Here is a 22,738-nt window from a genome sequence, read left to right on the forward strand (position 1 = left end):
CAAACCCGGCCCCACTCTTGTATGGCAGACCCAGCGGCGGTGCCCGGCCGCATAAGGCCCCTAGTGAGAGCGTTTGGGTGGACGTCCTTCTTTCCAAGCTCAGAAGCCACTCTGGGGCGCCTGGGTGGCTCAGTTGGTTAAGCGACTGCCTTCGGCTCAGGTCATGATCCTGGAGTCCCTGGATCGAGTCCCGCATCGGGCTCCCTGCTCGGCAGGGAGTCTGCTTCTCCCTCTGACCCTCCCCCCTCTCATGTGCTTGCTCTCTCTCATTCTGTCTCTCTCAAATAAATAAATAAAAAATCTTAAAAAAAAAAAAAAAAAAAGAAGCCACTCTGGCCGCATTAGTGTGTCCGATGCACAAACACTGCGTGTCCTCCCAAGCACTCAGCTCGTGTCCAAAGCCCCCAGGCAGATAGCCTGTGCCTCTTCCCATAAACACTGCCCCAGCCCCTGGAGGTGGCCTGTACACAAATTCTCCCCTGCTTAGGGCCCCCGAGACTCCGAGGCCCAGCACCCGACCTGCCTAATCCCCTAAAGTCAGCCTTGAGTCTGCTCACGCAAGCAATCCCCGAGCTATGTACATAGCTTATCCGGAAGGCGGCAGCTCTGGGGGCGTTGACGTGAGCTGCTCAGGATGTGGTCTGAGAGGGCTGCCAACGGTGGTCGCCGTCTCCCCAGGCCAGGCGCCGGCCGGTGACATATGCTCAGGGTCCTGCTCACAGTGTGGGCTTGGAGCCTAGACTCCCAGGGGCTCCTGGGTGCTCCTCAAGAAGTCATCGTCTCAGCCCCTGCCCCCTCAACCCCTGCCCCTAGTCCAGGCCAGCACAGCTCACCTTCAGCCCCGAGGGCCAGGCTGCATCAGCCCCAAGCATAGCTTCTCCCCTGCCTCCTTGAGACCCCTGGGAGCTGGCAGCCAAAGGAACTTTCTCCATCAGCAGGGCCCCAACCTGCTGTGGGAGAGAAGAACAAGCAAGCTGAGCCCCAGGCTCCTGCTTCTAGAGCCCTTGTTTTCAACCCCCAGGCTCTGGTCCCTCCTTCCTTCTTTATAGCTCCATTGGATGCATGAGAACTGGACCTTACCAGGCCCCTGAAACTCACACCAGAGCCCCAGGCCAGATATCTGAGACCAGCAGACCATCCTGGTAAGGAGCTCTGGAGCCCAGAACGTCAGGGCTATTATTTTTTTATTTTTTTTTTTTTTAAGATTTTTATTTATTTATTTGACAGAGACACAGCGAGAGAGGGAACACAAGCAGGGGGAGTGGGAGAGGGAGAAGCAGGCTTCCCATAGAGCAGGGAGCCTGACGTGGGGCTCGATCCCAGGACCCTGGGATCATGACCTGAGCCGAAGGCAGACGCTTAATGACTGAGCCACCCAGGTGCCCCCGTCAGGGCTATTATTAAATAGTATTAATAATCATCATCAAAACAATGATATTTTATTGAGCACCTATGTGTGCCAGGGTGCTGAGAAGCACTTACGTACATCCCCTCACACAAACCCCAGGGGATGGCGGGCATTATTATGGCCATTTTAGAGTTGAAGAAGCAGAGGCCCATCGAGGTTGAGTCTTACCCAAGGTCACAGGGCTACTGAGAGGCAGAGGTCTTTATGCTTTCACAGGCTCTGCTTGGCACATGTCCTTAGATAAATCCCGGACACTTTGGGGGCCTTAGTTTCCCCATCTGTAAAAACAAGGAGGTTGGAGTTGATGGTGTCAAAGCCTCCCTTCCAACTTAAAAAAAAATGCCATAGTTGAACGGGCCATGTGTCTATTGCCAGTCTTGTACCAGCAAAAAGACAGTGTGGCTCAGCTCCATGCTGTGTGACCATGAGCAAATCACTTTACCTCTCTGAGGAGCCGTGGTTGAGGTGCCTATGAAAGGGCAATACTAAAACCTTCCCTTCAGGGGCGCCTGGGTGGTGCAGTCGGTTAAGTGTGTGACTTCGTTTCGGTTCAGGCCCTGATCTCAGGGTTGTGGGATCGAGCCCCGCGTCCAGCTCTGCGTTCAGCACGGAGTCTGCTTAAGACTCTCTCCCTCTCCCTCTGCCCCTCCCCACCACATTCTCTCTCTTTCTCTCTCTCAAATAAATAAATCTTAAAAACAAAAATAAAATAAAACCTTCCCTTCAGAAAATCAGGGAGTCTGGATAAAGTGATCTCTTGGGACCCCTTGCAGTTCTAAGATTTCTGGCCCAGGGATTGAAGGTTGATGTAGAGGCCTCTCACCCTGCAACCCGTGAGCAAGTCTGGGGTCCTTCTTGACTGTGATAAGGTGGTCTCAGGCTCGTTGCCCCACTCCAAGCCACCCAGCGGCTAAGCCACCAGGTTCAAAGGCCCTTCCTAGTTAAGCAACCAGGAACAAATTCTCTCTTTTCCAAGGCTCAGTGTTTCCATCTGTAAAATGGGGCTGTTATTATGACCTCCCTCCTAGAGTTCTCATGAGCAGGTCACGAAGCAATGACGTGGGAGGACACAGTGCCCCCCGCACAGTAGGTGCTCAGCAAACGTTGATGGTGACTTATCTGGGAGAACCAGCAGCATCCCTGTCCCGGGTGAGGAGAAAGCTGGGTGGCATCCAGCTAGCAGATTCTGTACCAAAGCAAAGAGCCGTGCTTCCAGAAACCAACGGAACTCGAAGACGAGCCTGGAATGTGTCTGGGGGCAGAGGAGGGATGGAAGCCAGGCTGCAGCCAGGGGTTCCTTGGAGCCTCCTCCTCCCAGACCAGACGCTGCCCTGGCCACTGCCATGCCTGCCCTCAGCTCGGCCCCATCTCCCTTCCCGCATCCCCACATCCTCCGTAGGAGCCTTTGCAAAGCAGTTTTCCACTTAGTGAAATCCCTCAGCTGAACTCAGGCTGTGGTCCCGCCTCCGTCCACACAGAGCCGCACGGCGTCACCAGGAGGTGGCCCCGGCTGTGAGGGCTCGGACCCACTCCCCACATCTCTGACCCTCCATTTCTGCTTCTGGGACGTGGGGATTGCCCAGCGGGCTATTAAGATCAAGAAGGACCGACCGGATGCACCTAGCAAAACAGCCAGCCCCTCGAAGGGTCTCACACGATGCCAATTCCCCCTTATTCCCACTTGACAGATGGGAAAACTGAAATTCAAACCAGTTTCATGATCTTTCCCCAGGTTACCCCCACAAGTGAGCCAAGGGTAGAATTCGGCTTCTCTTCTGATTTTTCCCGGAACCCGGTTCCCTACCACTTAGAGCTAGGATTGAATCCCAGCTCCCGCACTTGCAGGCTGTGGGACCTGGTACGGGTTACTTCACCTCTCTGAGCCTCAGGCTCCTCATCCCTAGCATCCGCCTCCAGGGGCTGTGAGCGTTCAGTGAAACACGGTTGGCGAGGCCCTGGGCAGAGTGCCTGTCCCAATCACGGCGACTTACGAATATTACCGGCAAGGGAGAGCCTAGGAAATGCATTCCCACTGCTCCCTCGGCAGAACTACTATCTGAGGGTCCACGGAGAAGTTGGCAGGGCGCGGGCCTTCTCTGGACCCCTCAGAACAGGGTCAGATGATGGGGAGTGCTGGCTACTTCGCAGGCACGGGCAGGCCGCAGCGTCGGAAGCCGGGCCCCTCTCCAGCCTGTTCCTCATGTCCTGTCTGCTTGTCCCCCTGAGCCGCACTGAGGCTCTCAGCACATCTGGCCGAGGACAGCCCTGCCCGGCCCCTCCCTGGCCGCCCAACAGCCCCGTCCGCTCCAGGCCACCTTGTTTCCGAGACTTCCTGCCTCCGGCCTGGAACGTTCTCCTCCGTGGTCCTGTCACAGGAGGAAGTGTGCTCAGCATGGGCCTGGGGTTCCAGGAGTGCGGTTTTGGCACCTTTGCCTGGGAGAGGTCAGTAGACAGAGGCCCTATTGGAGGGTGAGGGAGGGCGAGGGAGGGTGAGAGAGGCTGGGCGGGGGCCTCTCCCAGACAGGCTGACTCAAACCCTCAGGGAGGCTGAGAAACTTCCGGCAAGATGGCCTGGACATGGGGCTAACGGAAAGCCCTGAAGGCCAGGGATTCTTCCCTCCAGTTCTCCGATCCTCCCATCTCCTTTGCTCTATCCTTCCAAGAAATATTTATTACACATCTATTAGGCCCCAGGCCTGGATCTGGGAACTGAGGGGGCTGGAATTCTCCAGGGCTGGGGGGAGATAGGAACAAACAGATAAAGAAAGGCGGGACGAATAAGGCCATCACCCCTGGAGCCAGACAGCCTGAGTCTGAGTCCCTGCGCTGCCACTCACCAGCTATGTGACCTCAGGCAAGTCACCACACCTCTCTGTGCTTCAGCTTCCTCATCTGAAAACCAGCAGGGACAGGAGCTCCTCCCTCACAGGGTTGTTCGAAGGATTAAATGAGTTCACATTGCTGATGTTTTAGGAGCATGCCCGGTTCATTGGAAGCACTATGTAAATGCCGGGAAAATAGAATGATTACAGTGGCAGGTGGTGGGATGTGCTACAGATAAAATATAAAGAGGAACGGGGCATAGAGATGGGGGAGAGGGTATTAGTTTAGGTTGAGTGCTCAGAGAAGGGCTCTCTAAGAAGGTGACCTTTCAGCAGAAACTTGAATATAGGAAGAGGGAGACATGTGACTATCTGATTGAAGGCAGCATGGACAGCAAGTGCAAAGGCCCTGTGGCAGGAGCATGTTTGACAGGTTCAGGAAACAGCACAGATCTGTGCATTCAAACATCTATTCAGAACGCTGCTAGCAAACACCTTCTAAGTGCCACACTCCCTGCTAGAAGCTGTGGGTGTGAGATGGCCCAGTCTCTGCCCTCATGTAGGGGAGGTGGGTGCAGGGGCACCCAGGAGGGGCACCTCCTCAGAGCACCTAAAGTCCAGACTTCCAGCGAACCAACCATATTGGCCTGCATTACAAACAGGATGGGGTTATCTGCCGTCTCCACCTCTCCCTAATACTCCCTTGACTGTGGGGCCATGAGTCAGTGGCAGTTCACCACAGAACGTGCCCTGGGTCCTGCTGGTGTAGAAATCAGAGCGACCTGGTAAGAAAGATGGGCCAAGTCATTCTCACTTTTAGCTGTAATGAGAGAGTGCAGATCTCTTTGCAGAAGTGACGACATAGTCCCTACATTACTCACTGTGTCCCCTTCCTGGTCACTGGCAGCCGAGTTTGTGACCCTGGCTCTGTACAAAGCAAAGAGAAGCTGGTTGGCGATATCAGGGGAAGCTTCTTGGTGGAGGTGACATTTGGGCTGAGCCTTGGAGGGTGCAAAGCCTTTGCTAAGTGGAGCCATGGAAGGAGGAGGCATCCATGCAGAGAGAACTGTGTGCAAAGGCACAGAGCTTGATCAAGTGTGGTGAGAGAGTGTGTGGAATGGGATGGCAGGAGACAGGGCTGTTAAGAAGACCCCTGCAAGGTACCGACTTTCCTCTGGGGGCAATAGGGAGCCATGGATGGTTTTTGAGCAGAGGGGTGTCCATCTTTCTGAAATGACCCCAGTTCTAACTCATACGACTGAGAGAGAGAGGGGCAATGCCAAGTGGCAGCCAGAACCAGCAACTTATAAAATATGCACATCCTAGGACAGGTGTGCGAGGCAGGTAAGTCTGAAGACCCCCAGGAGATGAGCAGGGATGCAGCTCAAGGAGCAGCCTCTGGGTCTGATTTTTGGATTCCAGAAAGGCATCCCCTACCTCCCCAAACTGATGCCTGGTAAACCCTGCTGCTATGCCTTGAATTCCACCATAAGAGTTCTACTTTCTATCCCCTTCCCCCAATTAATTGCAGTAAAAGTAGTAATGATAACGAGTGGCGCAAACTGTGTCCCCCCTCAAATTCATATGTTGGAGCCTCATTCCTAATGTGAGTGTATGAGAAAGCAGGGCCTTTGGGAAGTGATTAGGTCTTGAGGGTGGAGCCCCATGAATGGGATGAGTACTTTCATAAGAGACCCCACAGAGAGATCCCCAGCTCCACCGTCTGCAGAAACATGACGAGAAGACAGCCGTCGGTGAACCAGGCGGCAGGCCCTCACCAGCACATCTGCCAGCACCCTGATCTTGGACTTCCCAGCCTCCAGAACTGCGAGAAGTCCATTTCTGTTGTTTATAAGCCACCCAGTTTATATTTTTGTTAGAGCTACCAGGACAGACTAAAACAATGACTAACATTCACTGGAAGTTTACAATGCACCAGACGTTGTTCAAAATACTTCAACCCATTAGCTCATATAATCTAGACCGTAACAGCACAGTGGGTATTACTGCTCCCATTTTAAGATGAAGAAGCTGAGGCACAGAGAGGTCAAGCAAGCTGCCTGAGGCCATGTAGTTAGGAAGGGGCGGAACAGGATTGGAATGTGGGCATCCACTCTCTTCCTCCTTGCTTACCTCTCTGGAGTTTCCTTCCAAAACCCATGCTTGCTTTTGGCGTTATGAAGCACACAGAGCTTAGTCCAGTGTGTGGCACAGAATAGGGGCCCAGCAACGTCTGTTCCCTTCTTCCTTCCTGGTGTATGATCCCAGAAAGGAATCCAAATATAAATCACTCCCTTAACAACAGAAATGCTGGCCTTCTCTCCAGAAGCACCCCTTCCTGGTAGCCTTCCGCAAACCCCAAGCTTTCCATGAGCAGCCCCTGGAATCCAGAGACACCTTCTGGACTTCCACTTGCTCCCAGGTGGGGCGCGTTCATGTGTCCCTCTGGGGAGTGGCCTGAACATCTCTTCTTTGTGGAAAGCCAACCCTCCCCACCCTCGTCAGGCTGCGGGGCTTAGAAGGAGATGACCTCGCCCCTGCTCTGAGCCTGGCCAATGAAAATACCCCATCCCCCTGGCCACCAATGACCGCTTCAGGAATTGGGCACAGGGGCCTGAAGTGGGCCAATGAGAGCCTTCCCTGAGACTCTTGCCACCACTTGGGCAGATTCTAACAGAGAACGAGACCAACAGGAAGGCAGCAGACCTCAAAGATGGAGTGAGACCAACCATGCCTGAAACCCTTGCTGGACAGATGAGTCCCCCCCAGCCAATGAATTTCCTTTCCTGCTTTAGCCAGTTTGAGTAGGGATCCTGTCCCCTGCAACCGAGGGAACCCTGCCTCACACGCAGCTGTTCCAGCTCTGATATCCCAACGTTGAGGAGGGACCTCACTGCAACAGTGCTCGGGGCCATCCAAACTGGCAGCAGCTTGGGAGAGAGAGAGGGAGGCTGAGGCCTCACAGACTTGCTTGCCTGACCCTACAAGGTCCACTGCTGAAGGAAGGGGCTCCCTCAGGTGCAATAAACTCTCCAGGGAAATCAGGAACGCCAAGGGAATCCCCAAATCGGAGAGCTGCCCTTCCCTTCACCAGCAAGACCAGGCCCTGAGCTGGGTGCGTGACGCGCAGAGAATTAGACACCATCCCCATCCTTGCGGGGAGGTGGGCAAAGCAGTCATGCAAATAGATCCCTAAATCAGAGCTGACATTTACCGAGGGCGGAGGCTGTGGCCTGTTCTGGTCACTGCTGCACCCCAACCCCTTGAATCGTGTGCGACACATGGTGGGCGCTCCATAAAAATTTTGTTCAATAAATTTGAAGGCTTCTTAACGTGTGTGGCATTTACCTGTCCCTAGCTCAGTCTCCACATCAGTCTCGGGAGGTTAGAACTATGATTAGCCCCATTTACAGATGAAGAAGGAGAAGCTCAGTGAGGTTAAGTGACTTGCCTGAGGCTGCCCAGCCAGGAAGCTGCAGAAGTGGGATTAGAATGGGGGCAGTTTGGACCTTACAGGGCTTGCGGCAGACATCTGTAAGGAGCACTTCCAGCGGAGGGGGAAATCACAGAAGGCTGTCCAGGGGACAGCAGGAGGGAAGGCAGGGAGGCGGGACCCAGGGAGACGTGGGAGCTCCGCCGGCAGGGAGTGCTGACCTTACAAAGCTCCAGGGAGGGGATGCCGAGGGGGCCTGGCAGCACAGGACAGGAGACCAGGTGCAGCAAAGCCACAAAGAGAGGAAGAGAGGGCCCCTGAATGTGAGACTGGCATCTGTTCCCCTTGGCCAGCCTGGGCAATGTCAGCAACCTAGGGTCACTGACCCAGGACAGGGCTGCAGGGCCCAGGGTCAAGGAGGGCTACCGGGGGAGCGGGGAGGGATCGCGGAGCCCAAGTCCTTCCAAACCCACCCGCTCCCTTGTACACCAGGAGCCCAGTGCCCCCTGGCATGGTGTTCAAGGCCTCTGGGGCCCTTACCCAGGCGGATCCCTCTGCCTGGGGTGGCCCTGTCTCGTTCCCTCTGCTCCTCCCAGCCCCACTGGGCACTCTGTAGGAATCCGGGCAGAACAGCCAGCAGTGATAACGAGAAGAGAACACTCATGCTGGGACAGCCAGGCGTCTGGCTGGGCCTGGCCCTCCTTATCTCCCCGTCTCCATACAAGGCCCCCGGGGTGGGGGTGGGGGCGCGGGGATTACTATCCCCACTTAACAGGTGTTGAAACTGGGACTCTGAAAGGAACCGGATCAGGATCACCAGCCGCACCTGAAACTCGGGTCTGTTCTAACGGACCCCGGCAGCAATCCACAAGGCTGGTTAACATGTCCCTCTGTCCTGTCACAGCATGTCCAAGCATCCGGAGGGGCAGACGGCCCTTCCACTGCAGGGCTTCCTGTCCATCCGACTTCCCTCACACCTCACTAGCAAGCTTCTCCGCGGGGACTCAGAAGCCCTCTCCTGTCTCCGGGTCTCGGGGCGCAGCCCTGGGCCAAGAGTAACAGAAACCGAGAGGCTGGCGTGACATCATTAACTCCCACGTCTCAGGTGCCGACCGGGTACCCAGTACCTCCACTCAGAACAACCCGTCCAGGTGGGCTTTTTCATTCCCATCTTGCAGATACGGAAAACTGAGGTAATAAGAAGCAAGACCACTCGCCCAAGATCCCATAGCGAGGAAGGGACAGAGATGGGATTTGAACTTGGGCTGCCCTGACACGAGGCTCACATTTTGGGTCCCTGTGACTGTCCCTGCCGTTGTATGACTTGCCTGTTGGAGACTCCTCTGGGCACAGAACCCTGTGTTCTTATGCCTGCTGACCGCCCCCCCCCCCCGACCCCGGGCCCAGGGCTGGCAGGGTCACCGCATCTCACACGTCCCCAATCCCACCTCCAAGAGCCCTCGGTGACAGGACTCACCCACCTCTGGACAACAGTTGCCACTCACCAGGTTCCTGGGCAGGCAGGGGCTGGAGAGGCCCGTCCAGCCGGGTGGCGCCCTGCGAGATCCCGGAGCCCTGAGCCGCCCAGTGGCACCCTGCCCAGGCTGCCAGCCCCGGACACAGGGGCCCTGGGGCATCTAGGCAGGTTCTGGCCCCTTGGAATTCCCTGGCTCCAGCCCAGGCACGGCTGCCAGCGGCCAGGACGGTGGAGTATGAGATCCCACCCTGTTCCCAGGCGTGGGGGGAGGAGGAACGGGCTGCCCTCCCCCTCGACCCCGTCACTGCGCTGTCACCTTTCCCAAGGCAAAGCTCAAGCCTTGCCCTAAGGAAGGGTCTTGCTGGGAAAACTGCCCCTCCACCCTCAACGGAAAAAACAGCTGGTTAAAGCCCAGAGGAAATTCCAGGCTCTCCAAAGCCGTTGCTGGAGAGGCTTTAGGATAGAGGGGTCTGCCACCCTCAGGTTATGGCTTAAGCCCCACCGGGGGGCAGCAAAGCCAGATGCCCAGGCCAGCCTGGCCCCGCGCCTGCCCTGCAACCTTGGGCCATGGAGCCATCTCCTCATCTGCAAGGTCTGTCGATGTAAAAACTACGTGGGATCTCCAGTGCAGGGTGTAGAGGGGACTTCCAAAACATTCCAGGCAAATCGGGATGGGTCTGTCCGCCTCCGTAGGTAGAGATCCTCGCTCCAACACACGTGCCCCTGGGCTGTTCTGTTTACAGAGAGCTACTTCTGGAGGCAGATAATACTGAGTTGGAATTCTAGCCCCACCACCAGAAGCTGTTTTCTTCATTCGATTACTGTGACAAATCTGCGGTGTGCCGGGCGCCGGGCTAGGTGTGGGAATGGCGCAGAGAGCAAGGGGCGCAAAGACTCGTGTCTGGCAGAGCTCACCTCGCGGGGCGACAAGAGGGGCAGAAGGAACCAGCACGCAGGCAACGTCGTGAAGGGGTGCCCTGCGGCCGGTCACATTGCCTAAGTCTTAGCATTGCCCAGAAATGGGGAGAGCCTGCCCCTGAGACCTCCCCTCAGGCATCCCCTGGGCCCTCAGGTCCACGCTCAGGAATAAAAGAATCAGAAATAAACCCGCCCTGGGTTCTGCCATGTTCCAGAGCTGGTCACTCCTCTTTCTCCTCCCCACCCCCACCCCCACCCCCTGGCAGACCTTCTAGAAAAACCCATCAAGTCATTAGAAAACTCTGCCTTTTTTGACTAAACTGAACTCTGAACAACCTGCCATATTCACCTCAAGCCTGGTTCAGCCCCCCAGGGTCACACAGGATAAGCTGGCCACCTCCTTCCCACCACTTCCCCAACAAGGGCCACTTCCTCACTTATAATGTGGGCCAGTACTTCCTCTGCATCGTTCTTAACCCCTTGCCTTCTGGCCCCCGCCAGCTGGGACCGTTCTCTCTCCAGGCAGAAGGAGGAGTGCCGCAGGATGTTTTCGCTCGCAGGTTTGTCTGTTTGTTTGCTTATATTTTGACTTGGTCCAGAAGGGAGGGAAAAAAAAACATCTCAGAAGACTCACGTATACAGGGGAACATAAATTAAAAGTGAGAGTGTAAGGAGGAAGGGAACGTGGGTGGAGACAGAAAGCAGAGCCAGGGCTGAGGGGAAAAATGCAGACGATAAGTAATGTCCTACATGCTTAGCTTGGGTGGGCCATACCGCGGGCTCCCAGACTTACAGTCTCGGAAAGGAAAACTGGTCCCAGCGGTCACGTGCGCCTGGCTAAAAACAAATCCACTCCAGGGGATGGCAAGCCTTCCTGCGGCCAGGGGGCAGAAGGACTTTCTCCAGAGGTACCTGCAGAGAGGACAAGGTGTGATATGGTGATCACTGTCCTCATGGACACCCTGACCGTGGACACAGCCTCGAGGTTCTGCGCATTTTAGGATAGGCATCCAAATGCTTACGGCCTGAATACGGCGCCCTCCCTCTAAGCTGGTGGCCCTGCCCCAAAGTGCAGTTCGGTAAGAGCCCCTTTCCCCGGCCGGGCCTGGGAAGGAGTGTCTAGACATCCAGGTTTACGCATTGCTGGCTTCCTCTGAAGACATTTCTAGAATATTTGGGAGGAGGCCTGACCTCTGTGGCCTTCAAGGCATCCTCCCTGATCCTGTTTCTCCCAGGGAGAAAACGCTAGACCCCAGCCATGCTCCCTACCAGCTGGAGGCAGGCCCGGGGTGTGATTCTGCTCACTCCCCGATGCTTGCTTGCCTGTTACCATGCCCAGGATGCTGACAAAGACACTCGCGAAGCCTGCGTAGTGTCCCTACATCCTGGCTTGTGCCTCTTATCTCAACAGGCTTATTAAGAGTGCTACTTTTACTCTCAAAGTGCCCCAGTTTGGACAATGTGGATTTCCTACTCACAAATCACCCCCTGCCCCAGAGAGAGGAGGACCAGAGCTTCTGAATGCTGACCTTGCCCGCCCACCTGTGCTGGCCCTGTGCACTTACCTGGGTCCTCACATTCCCATGATCCCCACTTGGCAGACGAGAAAACAGAGGTTCGAAGAGGCTGGGGCTACCATGTAAAAAGGTACGTGCCAGGCACCTGTATCCAGAATATTCCGGGGTTTAGGTACCCATTGGCTCTGCACAGGGACGGCTACTCACACCACCTCCACAGATGTAGAGACTGAGGCTTGGCTCAGAGACAGAAGGGGGCCTGCCGGGGGCCCTGCAGTCTCAGCCTGAAAGCCTGGATTTGAGAGGCAGCTCTCTTCAGTGCAGGCTCTCAAGCTGTGGGCCCCGGGGCAAGGAACTTGGCCTCTCTGAGCCCTGGCTTATCTCCTCTGCAAAATGGAAATGAATCTGGCAACTACCTTCCATTGTTGCAGGGCAACCGCTTGAGGGGAGCGCCTTGGAAGCTGTGGGCACATCTGGGTGTGGTTACTAGCGGGCAGATAAGGAGCAGCGGCGCACGCCCAGAAACTGGACCCTCCCAGGAAGGCCACGCCCCTCAGCACAGGCCGTGTACCTTGCGGGGCCCTGTGCAAAGTGAGCACACAGGCCCCTTATTCAGAAAGGACTAAGGATTTTAAGATGGCAACTTCGGGGTGTTAAACCAAGCTCAGGCCCTTCTGAGGCCTCTGTGGCTGCCCTGGTGGCCCACCCATGAAGCTGGCCCTGCCCTTCTGCTCTGGGGGCAGGGGTGCGAGAAGAGTCCTCTCCACTGCAGGCCCAGCAGGGCAGGGGTTTGGTGGGGTGGGCAATCTCAGTGGGGAGGAGGGAGCAGGGGATGATACCGTCGTGGACACAGAAGGAGATGGGAGGAGGGCAGGGCAGCCAAGTATACCCAGAGGGAAGAGGACACAGAGGAACAGGGAGGCGGCAGACAGGGAGAGACAGGAATGGGGAGACAGAGAATTGACAGAGAGGGTAATGGAAGCAGCTAAAAGGTGAGAGCAGGGAGAAAGACTAAGACAGAGCAAATACAGAGATTCAGAGTCAGACAGAAGGGGAATAGGCTGAAAGCCACCTCTCTGCCCAACTTCTGAGAAGGTCCAGGAAGGCCCTACAGGCAGCCCCCCCCCGACCCAGAGTGGGCCGAGGAGGGGCCCCACGAACAGCCATCCTTCTGGGGGGTGGTCCAAAGCAGCTTGGAGAGTAGAGGCCATGCGGGTGTTTTCTGTTGTATTTAGGCACCTGCTTAAGAGTATAATAAGGGCAGCCTTGGGCTATTTCCAAAATTCCCAAAGATCGGAGAGCTAGGAGCAAGGTGTGAGCCCCATAGAAACATGAGGGGCCTCTGCTCTGGGATGGAAAGCTGGAGCCACTTGGCAACTGGGGACCACATGCTGATCAGAATATGCAATGGGAGCTCGTCCGTGTCTTTGGCCAATTTTACCAGGAAACAGCAAGTATCATTTAACACACAGGCTGTTTGGTGGTGGGGTGGGAGCGGTGTTTGGGGAGGTCCTGGCAGAGAAAAGACTGGCTAAAAGCCCTATCAGGTTGTTTTCTCAACTGAGTATAGGGGTTTTCAGTCATTATCTTCTCTAGAGAGTCTCTCTGTCCATTGGATATTAGCATCAGGGAGAGCCCACAAGGACACATTTTTTCCTATAAACATTTCACCAAGGGTTTTAAGAGTTCAAGGGTTCTCTTGGCATGAGACAAGCAAGTCTCCTGACTCGACCACCCACGGCCACAGGGGGCCACCAAGATGACGTGGATGTTAGAGGGAAGGGTGGGCCCTGCATAAAACCCAAATAGGACCCTCTCAGGCTAGGTTCAAAGTGAGCCAGAAGAACCCTCTCCCTGTGACACTGAGGAAGCTGGAGTCGGTAAAGCTAGGTTTAAAACCCCAAATGTGTTCATATGATGGTCAAGGGGATAATGGTGGTAAAGAGTCACCAGCATTACAGTTTAAATAATACTTCATAATAACTCATTATTAGTCTAATGGGCATTTGTGCACGATTCCCACTTGGATTTTGTAACTTAAATTTTTGACTTGTCAACACAACTCCCATCTAATTGGTGACATTCAAAACCATCTAAAATTATTAAAAAGTTAGGATGCAAATCCTTGCTCCCACCCTGCCACCATCTGCCCAGTCCCCTCTGTACCTATCAGCTTTTCTTTGTTTCTCATATCCCCTTCCAGGGTTTCTTTGGGTAAATACGAACGTATATTCTAATTTCTCTCCCGTTTTGCATAAAAGGTAGTAAACTACACACACTACTTTGCAATTTGTCTTTCTTACCTGACAATACGCCTTGGAGATCATTTCACATCAGTATGTAGAAAAAGCACCTATCCTTTTTGATGGCTGTGTAGTATTCCATTTTGGGATAGATATATATATATATATATATGTGTGTGTGTGTGTATATATATATATATATATTTTTTTTTTTTTTTTTTTTTTTTTACCATCATTTACCGATCCAGTCTCCCGGGCTTGAGCATTTGACTTGTTTCTAGTCTCTTACTACTATAGTTCATTATTGTATACATGTTACAATATTATAATCAATCACGTTGTGTGTGTATCATTTCCTACTTATTCCTAATACTGTCTGGGGTTCTCCAGCCCTTGTCTTTTATGATGAGCAAACAAGTCTGCAGCCCTCCCTTTGCACTGGCTGGGCTGTGTTTTAATCCGTCAAGAAAATGCTTCAGAGCCACTTAGACTGTCAGTCTGCAGAGAGCCCAAGCCATGTCTGCGGTATGAGGTGTCACAGGAAGTCGGGAAGTCTTGGTTTTTATCCCAACCATCCCAGCTGTTCCAGCTTCTGGTCCTCAGTTTCCAGATATATCAGAGGGAGAGAGCAATCATGCACAGGGCCATCGTAGGGGTCAGGGATCGGGAACGGGTCTGCAGATGTATGAAACTCTCCACGGTATGAGAGAGACAGATGTATGCCCAAAGCCCCCTTGCCAACTCCAGAGGGTAGATCTGGACCCTGTGGGTTCCCAGAGAAGGAGCCAGTCAGGCTGGAGGAGGCAGGTTCCACAGAGAACCGGGCAGTGACAAGCCAACTGGCACTTTTTCCAGAGCTGTCTCCATCTCAGAGGCTAGAGCCTGAGCTCCTGAGGAGTCATGTTCTGGACCTGGCTGGGCAGCCATGAGCAGCCCCAAGCCACAATCTACTGAAAGTGGTTTTCTGTTTTTATTCCATTTTAAAATAAATCAGTGATCACATTCCTGGGGTGTGGAGAAACCTCTCCCCTCCATGGACTGGCCCTAGCCTTCCTGTCCCCTCAGGAAAGAATCCAAGGTAATTTTCCACCCATTGCTCATGAAGAACAAACCCTGGCAGGCAACATGGTACCCGTCCCACTTACAGGCTGGAGTCCTCATTTCCCTCTGTGGAGCTCTCACTTCTTCCCAACTTACCTCCCAGAGGGAGGGCCCCAAGTGGCTGACAGAGGGGTCTTGGTCTCCCTGCTCCTTGCTTCCTCACCCGTCGACCAAGAACCCTGGCAACGTCTCCACCAGTGCTGGTTTCCAAGGGCCCCCACAGTGCATAGCCACAAGCAAGCCGTGGGAACCACCAGTCAGCCCTCAGGATCCTTCCCATCCTTTCCTTTGTTCCCGCCTTCCAACGGCCCTGATTCCCACCCCCATCTCACAGCTGAGGGAACAGAAGCTCAGAGGGGCCAAGCAACTTGCCTAAGGTCACACAGCTACAATATGGAGGAGCCAGGACTTGAACCCAAACCCATGCTCCACACGCCATGGGGAAGGGAGCAGGCTCTGGAGTTCAAATTCCAGCTCTGCCACTCACCACACATGAGAACTCTTCGTGGCTTAAATGGCCCGTGCCTCACTTTCCCTACCTGTAAAATGGAGCAGTAATAGTACATACCTCATAGTGGCGGTATGAGGATTAAATAAGAGAAGGAGTATGTTATTGAATAGGATTATGATCTTATGATTACATGACATATGATTATACCGCCCCAGATCTGAACGTGGTATAGTCATAAGGGAGTCTGATGATAAAAAAACAAAACAAAACAAAACTCCTCCCAGAGCTTCTTTCACGCTAAGGTATAAATATCGAGGACAGATGACACATTTCTCTTTTATACATTCAGTAAACCTTACTGAGCACGCTTGATCTGCCAGGCACCAGGCAAAGAGCTGGGGATACAAAGATACAGTTCCCACTCCTAAGAAACCCCGAGCAGCCAGGCAGGGGAGGCACACAGTGAGGAAAGCACAAGGCAGCGAGCCCCGCGTGCTGGGAGAACACGCGGGCATGTTTCCCACTGCAGCTGCCAAGTCAGGCAAGGCTACCTGGGAGAAGAGAACCTGGAAGGATGAGTGAGGTTGGCCGGAGCAGAGCAGATGTCAAGGCTCAGCGGGACAGAGTTCTGCACGTTCAAGGAACACAGCTGGAGTAGGCGGGTGCAGATTGAGTTCAGATTTAAAACTTTGACGGTGTACATGCAGGCCTTGTGTGCAGCAGAAGCCGAATTTGAGCAAGAACATATGGACCCTGGTGTCACCTTAAAATCCCAAAGGGAAGGTGTGGTCAGGGAGCCAACCCCGTGCCTCTCGCCCTGAGCCCTGGGATGCATGTCACACTTGGTTGGTGGTACTTTCTCCTGAGTTCCACCAAGAAGCCCAGCCATCTCCAGGGCCCTGGGACTCAGGACTAAATATCCCAGGCCTCAAGAGCTTACCACGCTTTCAGCTTTCCAGTTTAGGAAGAGCCAGGCCACCTCCCAAGACCGTCACTACATGCCTGGCTATCCGGGGGCAAAGCCCTCTCCTTCCTCCTTTCTTCTTCCTCCTCCCTCTGCTTTTCCTTCCTTGGCCAGAATCACAGAGACTTAACCCACTTGGCCTTTCCTGTCCCCTGCTCCCACCCTCCCAGGAAAGGAGCCAGCAGCTGAGATGGGCCATGCCCACATCCACACCAGCTCCACCCACCTTCCCATCCCCAACCCAGGACACACTCCCTGCTCCAGAGCATTCACACATTCATCCAGTCTATAACAGGAATAGAACTGGGTCCTGGAAGCTTCAGCATACTCATAGCCAAAGAAACACAGTCCAACAGCCAAAAGCACTTATAAATGATTCAATTTTTTTACTGCCATCCCTCAAAGAAAAACAGAGTATTGTGGTGGATGTTGGTGCCCAGCTCAGATCCCCTTTCCTGGCTGAGGGCACCCGTCCCACAGCTACAGAGAATACCAGATGCTCACAGCTCACAGCTGGTCCTTTCTGAGAACTGCCCCGAGCTAAGCAGGGGCTGCCTCTCCCCAGCTGACATGGAGTACAATTCAGGCTCCAGAGTCCCCCATGGGACCAGGCTGAAACTAGTCTCCACCTGAGACCACCTCCTTGCTGAGTTCCTCCCCTGCTCTGTCCTTGAATGCAAATTTAAGATTGTGCTCCCAAATTCACTAATCAAAATAAATAATATTTTAGTTCCATATTTTAAAAATTTATTTGTTTGTTTGTTTGTTTTAGAGGGAGAGAGAGAGTGCATGCAAGTGGTGGGGGGCGGGCAAAGGGAGAGGAGAGAGAAAATCCCAAGCAGGCTCCACGCCCAGATCAGCTCAGAGCCCGACGCAGGGCTCCATCTCACAATCCCGAGATCATGACCTGAGCCAAAACCAAAGGTCAGATGCTTAACAGACTGAGCCACCCAGGCGTGCCTAATTCCATATTTTTTTAAAAATTGAAACTAATGCATAAAATGCATGATGAACAAAATATCACAATTTCAAATAAAGATGGACCCCAACTTTGAACTTGCATGACCTGCCTCACTCACCTCCCCCTAATCTCAACCCTGCCTGAGAGAACTTACTCAGTACCTCACATTTACCTAAATCCTTGCCTCAGGCTCTGCTTTGGGGAAACAGATATCCAACTCAGAACCCAGTCTTCTCTCTCCCCTCCCGCTGCCCTGACTCCGAGTTGTGTGCTGAGTAATCATGGGCAACTACAATGTGCCAGGTGCATTCCCTGCTCTGCAGTCCCGCCCTGGCTCTAGCTGCTGGAACTTTCCCCTCCATGCCCAGGGCCCAGTGTTTTCCAACCGTGTGACCTCCTCAGCCCCACCTGTGCCTACCTCTCTCTCTCAAATAAATCTTTAAAAACAAAAACAAAAACAAAAATCTTGACCACATACAGGTTCCAGTGGGCTAGGGTTGTCAATCTCTCTGTTGGACATCAGGGGAAACTGGGACCTTTCAAAGAGCCGCTCTGTCCTTCCCGTCCAAACCCTGAGCCTTGAATGTTGCCTTGGGGAAACTGAGGAATGAACAAGGTGCTGGGGGAGGTAGGCGACATGGCTTCCAGACCCACTCTGCTCCTAAATTTCTGAGAACCTACACAAATCTCTTTCTCTCTCCGAGCCACGAGCATGTGGATCTTCCAGGCGACCCTGAGCTAGAAGGCACCCTCTGGCCCAGCCGGGAAGACTCAGCCCAAGCTGGGTTCAGGGCATAGGTCCTGCCTGAGCAAATGAGCCAACACGGCTGGAGAAACAGGACCGGACACCAGGCTTCTTTCTCTGACACCATGTTTGGGCCTCAGTTTCCTCTTCTGGAAATGAGTTCTCAGATCCTTGCCAACTCACAGTTGGCTCACAGAGAGGGGCACCAGAGCCAAGGGCTAGACACTTGGCAAAAGCCAAACCACCTGGAGAGAGAGGCTGGCCAAGTGCCTCAGACGAAAGGCACACAGGCTATTTCCTCTAGAGGGACCCAGCCCAGGCCAGAGGTCCAGGACTCCAGCTGGGGAATCCTAAAGTTTGCATCTTTGTGCAAAACCTTCCCTGTGCCCGGTGGGAGGGTCCTCGCGGCCCAGGTGCTAGCTGGGTTCTTAGTGGTTCTTCCGTCTGGGAGCTTAGTGTGACCAGAGGTGAGCTTAGTGTGACCAGAGGTGATGCCCTGGAAGGAAGTGGGTCTCAGTTGTCCAGGAAACTGCCCCAGCTGCCCAGCCCCAGCTGCAGCAGGGTGGAGGGGAACAGGACTCACCCAAGTGGCATCTTTGCAAGCGTTGCAGTTAAAGCTGTATGGCTTCTGGCTTCGAACTCCAGCTCTGCTGCTTACCAGCTGTGTGACTCTGAGCAGGTCACTTAACCTCTCTGTGCCTTTTTCTTCAATACACAGGGGAGAGATGGGGGGGTGGGGAAGAAGACTCAATTGTCTGTCAGTGTCCCCCTCAAACCTGACAGTCCATGCATTTCCTACCCCAAATTTCTCTGAATGAGCCACAGAGACAGAAAACCAGAGCACAGATTGAAGGTCCCCTCCGCGGAACTGACCCAAAGATTTCTGAGGGCCGCAATTTCTGTCTTTAAATGCAGGGGAATATTACGGCACTGAATGCAAAAATTCCCATGCTTTTTTTCTTTTTTAAACAAAGCATACGCCCTCAAAATAATTTTACGTTTTAAAAATAGGCACACAACCTCAAAATAACTTCAGTGAGGGTTCAGTTTTCCCTAAGGGAAGGAAGGGGTCTTCAGGACATGCTCCAGATCCTGGTCCTCAGAGTGTGCGGGCGTGCCCCTCTGCTCTTGGGGCTCGCCTGGGCATCCCCTCACTAACAGCTGTGGGGTGCCCACGATGTGCAGGGTGCAGGGCTGCGGGGTGCCCGGGGCAGGTTTCCTGGACAACTGAGGCCCACACCTTTTTTTCATGGCATCTTATCTCAGCCAACTCCCAGAGAGAAGAAGCCACCGAGAGCCCAGCGGGCACCCGGAACCTCGGGGACCCTCCCTCACCTCGAGGTAAGCGCTTGCTTTTGCTCAAACATGCTCCACTCAACCTCTGGAAGACTTAGAACACCGGCTACAGAAGAAAGGAGAGAGGAGAGGGGAGGAGGGGGGAGGAGGGGAAGGGGAGGGGAGGAGGGGAGGAAGAAGGGAAGAGGGCAGGGGGAGGGGAAGAGAAGAGGGGAGGAGGGAGAGCGAGAAGGAATGTACACTGAGAAGACAGGAGCCAGCCAGACTTTGACCCAGCTCCTTACAGTAGCCTGGCTCTGCACCGCACGTCTGGGGACAGAGCCCAGAACCCCAAGAGTTTCAGAGCCCCCTCAGGAACTTGAATGTCCCGAGATGCCTGCAGCATTTCCATATGACATCGAGGGGAGAAAGTAGCCGGCCCCCACCACCCCGGAGGAGCCAGATGATGCCCAGAGAGATGGTTTCAGATGGTTCCAGAAGCATATCGCTGCCCTGGAGCCAGGAGCTCTTTCGACTTCACCCCTGCACCCTCGCAACGCCCCTTGCAACGCACCCCGAGTTTTTGAGAACATGGCTTTCAACGAGGTGAAGCAACTTGCCCAAAGCCCCTCCGCAAGAAAGCAGAAAGGGGCAGAGCTTCTTACCAAAGCCCCCCATCACTAGGGACACAGACTGGACCGGACCGGATCGCTAGTGGCAAAATTGCAAATACTGTGCATGTAGTGAGCACCGGGCCCCAGAGCTGCGTGCACCCAGTGTGTGGACGCCCCATTCCAGATTCTTGCCTTTAAACAGCTGACTGTGGCAAATAGCAAAAAAAAAAAAAAAAAAAAAAAAGATAAAACACAAAAGTGTCCTCCCCTACATCCATCTCCCCACCCCAAAAACCCTATGAGGCAGTGTCATCCTCGCCCCCATTTTACAGATAAGGAAAGGATTCCAGAAATGCCACTGGCCAGGCCCCTCTGCCTCTCCAGACACACGTGGACCACACAGGCTTCGCCCTACACCGGCCCAGCCGGCACCACCCGGCCTCTCCCCGCTCCCCACCAATGCCCGCACAGGGGAAGACAGTTTTCCTAGTTCAGTGAAGGGTGACAGGGACACCAGGCTCCTCATCCAGGACCCAGGACACGGCCGTGGCAAGCACCTCTGCCCCCAGGCTCTGGTAGATACGGGGTGTGCCAAGATTGCGATGCTTGTCCCCACGGCTCCCAGGCCGGTCCTGTTTCTCCAAGCTATGCTAAAGTGCAGCATCGTCACATTAAAAAAAAAAAAAAAAAAATCAACTCAATTCCAACCACTCCATCTACAAGAAAAAGAAGAACGGAGAAGCCCTCTCTGGTGGAGGTGTGAGGAAGTTGGAAATACACACTTCTATGGAATTGACTCTAACCGCCTGTCCTCGGGTCTCTGGAGCAGGACGGGCCCGCCGCTGGCTTGCCTCCGGGAAAACCCCTGGCCGAGAAGCTCCCCTCACCTGGTGTGCACAGCGCCTGGGTGTCCACCAGCACAGACATTCTCTGCTGATTTAAGCCATCGTGCTCACAAAGCCCCACTCTCGCCAGCTGTCATCAGTTGCAAATATCTCAGTGTGAAAGAGTTGATTGCTTTGGTTTTCAACTGGGCATCTGGACGAAAACCGGCTTCTGATGGAACAGGGCATTTGATTTAAAAAAAAAAAAAAAGGAAGAAGAGAGAAGAGACAGGCCTAATTGGAATAGGGAGGGTCTGCGGCAGAGGTAAGGCAGAAAGGCCTAGAAATCACAGACGAGGAGGGTATGTAGACTGGACAAAGGGGCCAGGAAAATAGGAAGAGCCATGTGGGGTGCAGTCACGGGTACAGGCAGGCAGAGGAGGTGGCGTCAGGGGCCCATCTCCCTTGGCTAGCAGCTCTGTGACCTCAGGCAGCCGACCAACCTCACTGAGCCTCACCCTGGACGGGAAAGTATGGCTGCAAACAGGCTGGGGGTTGCCTACTGGCCCCAGAAGACACTCTGAAAGACAGGAAGTGGGACAGGGCAGAAGCCCAGCAGGGACTCAGCCAGTGGAAGCCACCTGTCCCTTAGGGCAGGGGACACAGCCCAGGAAACTCTTAGAAGGAGGAACTTTGGGTGATGTTGGCTTCCCCAGAAATGGGAGATGCCGGCTCTGGGAGAGGGCCGAGAATGTGGAGCGAACAGAGAGCGTGGAGCCGGGGCCGGCTGGGCTGGACGGGGAGGAGGCCCAGGGCCCCAGCCTGTGCAGCGGCCTCACCACCAGGCCCGCCAGGAATCGTTGAGGGCGAGGTGAGGGGCATCGCCCAGCCAGGCTCCGGGCAGCCGCACTGCCCTTCCCCAGAGCCCTGTTCCTGATTTCCTTCATGGCTGAGGTTTTTCACAGGTGGGGGAGGGGGAACCAGAAAAAGAAAGGCCCATTGAGGCCAGACAGGCCCCACATCCCCCGGGAGAAGAGAGGCTGACGATTCAAGGTCCCCACCCAGTGTTGCCATGTTTTCGGGCCAAGGCAGGAAGCGGAGGGGAAAGTGTGGGGCAAAGCATGACCCTGGCACAGTCCGCACCGGCCCCTCCTGGCTTGGGACTTCCGGTCCCCCCCACCCCACACCATTCTGCGCCACTGGAGCCAGGCCCCCTCACGCAGAGGCCACAGTGCTTTTCAGCCCCACCTCTGGGCCACACATGATCTCACGTAAGCCGCATAACACCCCGGTGATCCCCAATTTACAGTGGGGGAAACTGAGGCACGGAGCAGTTAAGTGATCTTTTCTGGGTTTCATGGCCAACGAGCAGCAGAAATGGGTTTCAAAACAGGTCTGTGAGCGGGCAGAGTTTCTGCTTCTACCCATCAGGTGGCCATCCCATTCTGACTCAAGGGACGCCCTTTTTCTTCATGACCCAAATCCCTGACAGTTGGAGAAGCCCCCTGTGAGTCAATTCTGCCATAAAAGAGACTGCAAATTGCCGGCACTCCCCGAAGACTCTCTCTTGACGCCAGTCAGCTCCACCTCCCCTGCCACTGGGAGGCCCGTGGACCCTTCAGTGCCCAGCCCGGCTCAGTCTGGCTCCAACAGGGCATTGGCAAAGTCTCCCTGCGGTAAACAAGTCCCAGGCTGACCACAGGTGCCAGCCTAAATCAACTTTCTTCAGCCCTGGAGGAAACACCTCGTTTTCCCCCAAGCTCCGTGCCTACATCTGTCAGCAAGTCCTAGGCATGGGAGGAGAGGGGACCCATCATTCAGTCACAAAAGCCACCAGTGCAAAGAAATATTCTCTTCTCCGAGCTGGTTTCTGGACCAGACAACCCAGGAGATTAGAGCCACAAACCGACAGGCCCTCTGCCAAGCTGGAATCTCAAACTCAATTAGTTTGGGATTGTCTGGAATTTTCAATTGTTCTAACGTTT

At 54.3% G+C, this 22,738-nt stretch overlaps 1 protein-coding gene across 4 annotated transcripts in view; it reads right to left on the minus strand.

Moving 5' to 3' along the window:
* CMKLR1 (chemerin chemokine-like receptor 1) overlaps window positions 1-22,738 on the minus strand; it is a 49,211-nt gene that overhangs the window by 17,317 nt on the left and 9,156 nt on the right. For 2 of the 4 annotated variants that reach the window (XR_013443488.1, XM_036116711.2), the window contains exon 2: window positions 10,852-10,970. The exons of 1 other annotated variant lie outside the window; for it this stretch is intronic. The gene's annotated coding sequence lies outside the window, so the exon portion shown is untranslated. Of the gene's footprint in view, window positions 1-10,851; window positions 10,971-11,623; window positions 12,032-22,738 lie in introns of those variants that run through there. One more of the 4 variants, XM_036116712.2, reaches the window with a different exon arrangement.

This window comes from Halichoerus grypus, chromosome 13 (assembly GCF_964656455.1).
Source record: "Halichoerus grypus chromosome 13, mHalGry1.hap1.1, whole genome shotgun sequence".
Taxonomy (NCBI): domain Eukaryota; kingdom Metazoa; phylum Chordata; class Mammalia; order Carnivora; family Phocidae; genus Halichoerus; species Halichoerus grypus.